Raw genomic sequence first — 6,000 nt, forward strand, 5'->3', positions numbered from 1 at the left:
TACAAACGAGTAGTTTGTAGAACCAGTTAAAACTTGCCACGTGCCCATAAAGTAACCATAACGAGCAGGTTCACTAATCATTTACTTGTCACGACTAAATAAGTTTTATGCCTCGTAAACAACGCCCACGAGTAATTCATAAGTCATTTAGTCGCGACGACTAGTTTACCTGGTTTACATTCCCTACACGAGTAGTTTATTAGTAGTTAACTCGCCGGGACTAGTTTAACTTTACAATCTACTCGTCGCGACTAAAGAACTTATGAATTACTCGTGAGCGTTGATTACGAGGCATAAAACTTATTTAGTCGTGACGAGTAAATGGTTAGTAAATCTGCTCGTTATGGTTAGTTTAAAGACATGTGTCAAGTTTTAATTGATTATACAAACTACTCGTAACGACTATATTATAATACATATTTTAAGAATTTCTTGCAAATGACATTTAAAACCTGAAAAACGTTTTCATAAACGTTTATTTTGAAAATTTTTCTAGTATAATAATAAGTAATTAACTTGGATAAAGGTAAGGAAAAAATTATATTTGAGAAATATCCGAAATTTTATCTTTATCGGTTTCATTGCCATATGCCCCCATATGCTCTAATTTGTTATTGTCCAAATATAGAAAACATGCTCGCTTGTATTTCCTATAACTATGCAATTTTATTAATAGATTTCCAATTTTTAAGTTTCTCGGTTTCATTTTCTGAAGTTGAAAGTATATTTTGCTCAAATCTGAATGACTTGAGTACACTAGAAGTGGAATGAGTGATCAAGGATCATACTTTCTATTTTGTGTACCGCTATCGCTAAAGGTCAACTATTTGCGTGGAAGACAACACTTGATCAAATTCTTGCTAAAGAAGCATTGGGGTTTCACGGGGTGGTGATTGATGTCAATAGGTTAATCAAAAACACTTATAAATATTACATATAGTAGCTAGAGCAAGTAAGGTGTTGAATGAACAGAGAATCAATGGAAAGTGCAAATCAAGTTCATTGATCACCAATTAATCAATTATACTAAGATGGACAAACGATATGAATCATTTTGAATGATGATTTGTTTAATGAAAACATGGTTGTATTTTAGTTGTAAACGATTCAAGAAAAGGTTGACAACACTTCAGGTTCGGGTTATGCAATAAATTAAACAACTACAACCCTATCAACAGGACAATCATATAGACATGATTCACCAGTTAATATTGATAAGCAATTGCTAGGAATAGTAATGGTTTAGATTTGTCTTTCCATGATGAAGAACTCGCTTATGGATGGGAAGAATGAAACCATGGAAGAAATAACCATTCGATAGCTTCGAGATGGTGCAAAATTACCTCCTAGGTCGTACACGACCTATGGAATGAAAGAAATGTTGAATGAGGGCTGGAAACTGATTATATCACAATTAGGTAATTTTGGCCGATTTTTATCTCTGTCGCATATCGCGACGCTCTCCTGACATGTCCTTCGCGTAGCGGGAAGGGCAAATTAATCGTGAACGTCTTCTGACTCGTCTATGTATTGCTATGGAGGTGTCTCTAACCTATCGCTCTACGAGACTCTGTGGCAGAAAGTTTATTTCCTTTCACTCATTTAAGCTCTGAAACTCATGTGTGTCAATATTGATCATCCCGAGATGTCAAATAATCTCATAACTGGTCCCAAATAGCACCATTAGTGTTCAACGACCTAAAATACAAAAGCATGTTTGATGTACCACAGTTTTAACTAAAAACTTAATGAAACTGAACATTCAACACAATAAAATACACGACTTAAACCCAACAATCAGGTGGTGCATTATGAAGTAAATTGCTCAAACTGTGGCTGTTGATTGGAATCAATGAAACATATGCTGATTACATGTTTGTTAGCTACATTGATTTGAAGTCAGGTTTGTTCTTGGCTCAACATTTCTGCTTCGGTGGGTATCGACTCGGTGAGAACGATGTTAGAGTTTGGGAATCAAATCAATAGGAAAGAGAAAAGAAAGGCTACACAAGCTATCTTAATGGTAATGTTTTGGATTATTTGGAAAAGCACAAAGGATGCGATTTTTAACAGATAATGTAACAATTATGTTAGAATGTGTAGGTCCCCCCGGGGCGTCGCCGATCGATACGAGATCCGCACGAGGTCTAGGAGTGCGGAATCCTCCTAGACTCGTTTATGGTGTACAGACGAATAACACAAACACGTACACGATCAAGTACACAAACAAATACTAGAACGGGATAAACAAATCTGCAGATTCATATATAAAATAATCACGTTACATACCGTAACAAAAACAGAAAAACACGACTGACCCGAGGTGAGCTCTACCTCGGGTCGTCTCACACGACTCTAGTCTCTTACTCTCTCTCAATAAACAAGCTGCTCAAACACACACTGATTTCTAGATTCCTAAAACTAAACAAGACACAACTATATATAGACAAACATTCACGGGCCTGGGCTTCAGTAGGCGAAGTTGTGCTAACTTCGCCTATGGCGAAGTTGTGATAACTTCGCCTAAGGCAGAAGTTGTTACAACTTCGCCGTTGGCGAAGTTGCTCTAACTTCGCCTAAGGCGAAGTTGTGCTAACTTCGCCTGTGGCGTTCCGCTGGTCAGAATTGCATAGCGACGGTCACAAAATGCACCAACAGTCTCCCCTTTGACCGTTGCTCTCAATTCTAACAAACACGAAAGATCATCTGTTACAAAACATGCACCAACAGACTCCCTCTTAACTGATGATCTTCTGTTTGCAGTAAACCAGCCGTGTCAGAAACTGTCCTGTAGCTTCACAAATCTACCAATCACCCAGCGTCTTCCATATCAGATCTCCCCTTCAGTGTAAGCTTCTCCGACTATAACGATTGAGGTCTTTGTAATGCATGCATCCTCGTGCCAATAGATCATCTCAACCAATCACGTGAGTCCATCTGACTTCACCACCACATGAAGTTGGGCTTCCTCCACAACTTCACCAACTCGTCGGCATACGATAAGGTTTAATCTTCAACTACTCAACATCAAGTGATCAATTTCATCACAAAACCATCCTGACAGAATCTAACACACGACCATTAAAAAATCTGAAGCATCTTCAATCACCAGGGATAACGATCAGGAACATAAACACTTTAATTCCCGGTTAAATCCAACTTGTTCCAGAATCTTCACTCTAATAAATAAGCATCACGTTTCAGGATCCAATTCTCGAACGCCTTGAAAATAACATAAAAAATATGCTCTGACCGCAATCCAGTAATGACGAAAAACCTTCAGTTCAATTTGACTTTCTTCGGTTGGTCACCACGAACAACAACAATTTCCTTTCCCACAAACACCAGAATATGTGTCACTATCCAGTTTCAAACAATAACCCATTCACAACCTCAACTCCAAATCAGAGTTGACACGTATTTGTTCACACGTAAGATCAAGAGATAACAAGATCACTCGTTGACGGAACAACATCTTCGGTCTCACAATAATCGTGTACACCTGGCCATACAGACGAAAACTCCAAACAAATTTTTTTTTTTTTTTTTTTTTTTTTTTTTTTTTTTTTTTTTAACTTCACCTGGCTGCTAACTTCACCTGGCCATAACTTCGCCTGGCTGCTAACTTCGCCTGGCCATAACTTCGCCTGGCCTGTTCATAACTTCGCCTGGCCTGTTCATAACTTCGCCTGTTCATAACTTCGCCTGTTCATAACTTCGCCTGGCTATAACTTCGCCGAGAAGTCAACTTCGCCTAAAGTCAACTTCGCCTGTTCATAACTTCGCCAGACCTTATATCTTCGCTGAAACCCTACGAACAGTGATGGCAACTTCGCCTGATGAACAATAACTTCGCCTGAAGAACTGTTCGGCCAGAAACGCACAGAAACGTGCCAGAAACACCAAAACGCAGATCTCGAACCATAGCGTAAGAGCCTAAGGCTCTGATACCACTTGTAGGTCCCCCCGGGGCGTCGCCGATCGATACGAGATCCGCACGAGGTCTAGGAGTGCGGAATCCTCCTAGACTCGTTTATGGTGTACAGACGAATAACACAAACACGTACACGATCAAGTACACAAACAAATACTAGAACGGGATAAACAAATCTGCAGATTCATATATAAAATAATCACGTTACATACCGTAACAAAAACAGAAAAACACGACTGACCCGAGGTGAGCTCTACCTCGGGTCGTCTCACACGACTCTAGTCTCTTACTCTCTCTCAATAAACAAGCTGCTCAAACACACACTGATTTCTAGATTCCTAAAACTAAACAAGACACAACTATATATAGACAAACATTCACGGGCCTGGGCTTCAGTAGGCGAAGTTGTGCTAACTTCGCCTATGGCGAAGTTGTGATAACTTCGCCTAAGGCAGAAGTTGTTACAACTTCGCCGTTGGCGAAGTTGCTCTAACTTCGCCTAAGGCAGAAGTTGTTACAACTTCGCCGTTGGCGAAGTTGCTCTAACTTCGCCTAAGGCGAAGTTGTGCTAACTTCGCCTGTGGCGTTCCGCTGGTCAGAATTGCATAGCGACGGTCACAAAATGCACCAACAGTCTCCCCTTTGACCGTTGCTCTCAATTCTAACAAACACGAAAGATCATCTGTTACAAAACATGCACCAACAGAATGATGGAGCTAATCAAGGAGGAGGTGACACTTTGGCTAAAGATTGGATCTTGATCATGTTCTTTGTTGTTGTATGTGGTAAATTCCATTTTGGATTCACCTTAAGCCTGGTTTATTATATACAATCTTAGAAAAATAATGATAATAATCATACTTTATATGATATTTTTTGACCTGATTTGACTGATGATGCTTGTGATTACTTATATTGAGTTTTTGAAAGATATTTCAATTTGGACGTGGGGTGCACAACTACACGTGAATATGATCGAAGTAGTGACAAAAAAGCACACTTGAATATGGTCAGTATCGTAGAGATTTCAGGAACCATCAACGAGGAATTCAGCTACGTACACCACATGCAATTTGTTTTTATGTTCTATCTTTGGGATCAGGATCGTGGTAGTGGCATTTCCAATAGAGATAGTGAAACTAGTGGTGCATGGTAATGAGTTTTTGAAGGTGACACGAAAGTGGTGGAGTGATGGTAAGTAAATGACACTTGCTACCAATGGCAATTACTACTAACCTCATGTTTGTCTAGTGGGTTGTCTTGCTAATTATGGTGCTTCATTGAAATGATTAGTATTAATGAAGCACATATTGTTGTTGTAGAGCATACATGATAAAATATTGAGCTAATGAAAATGTTAAATAGGTATGAGATTGTACTTATCGAGTTAATATTGATGTTCAATTATAGTTGTTTCACTACTAATCAAAGTTACTATTGAGCAAGGTTACCACCATAGAGTAAATTTCCAGTGCTTATGTGTTCCTATTGATCATAAACTGTTCATCGACTATGATGAAAGTAACAATATTCTTGGAAGTTAACACCAAATATCATGACGAAAAATTAGTTATTTAAACATAAACCTTGTAATCAGTCCCAGAATAAATTAGAGTATAAACTGTTGTAGGGTTCCGTAAATTGATTACACATATTTGGTAAACATTCGACAAATGATAATCGACTTGTATTGGAGAATTCTAACTATTCTTAATTGCTTGTGTTTTTGTTCTACAATTAGTTATTTAAACACAAACCTTAATTATTCTTATTAAGTGCCTCATAAGGATTCATCACTTTTGATAGGTACTTGTTGAATATCATAAGCTTATTTTGTTTTAAAATGATCGACATGGAAACTACCGGGGTAGATTTTACATGATGGAATAGTTGCTACCGAAAAACGTTGTCCGAGTGAGAGACTTTTGCTCTTTGTCATTCAAAGATCTTTTATGTTTTTGAGTAATACAAAGTGACCGAGAGAAAAAAAATCTAGTCTTTTGTGTTGTATTTGGATATGAAGTGCATACTAGCTAGAGATTATACTTGGAAATCTTGACTCAAAT

This window comes from Bidens hawaiensis, unplaced genomic scaffold, assembly GCF_021521415.1.
Source record: "Bidens hawaiensis isolate Kalapana, Puna unplaced genomic scaffold, B.hawaiensis_p1.1 tig00001179_1, whole genome shotgun sequence".
Classification (NCBI taxonomy): Eukaryota; Viridiplantae; Streptophyta; class Magnoliopsida; order Asterales; family Asteraceae; genus Bidens; species Bidens hawaiensis.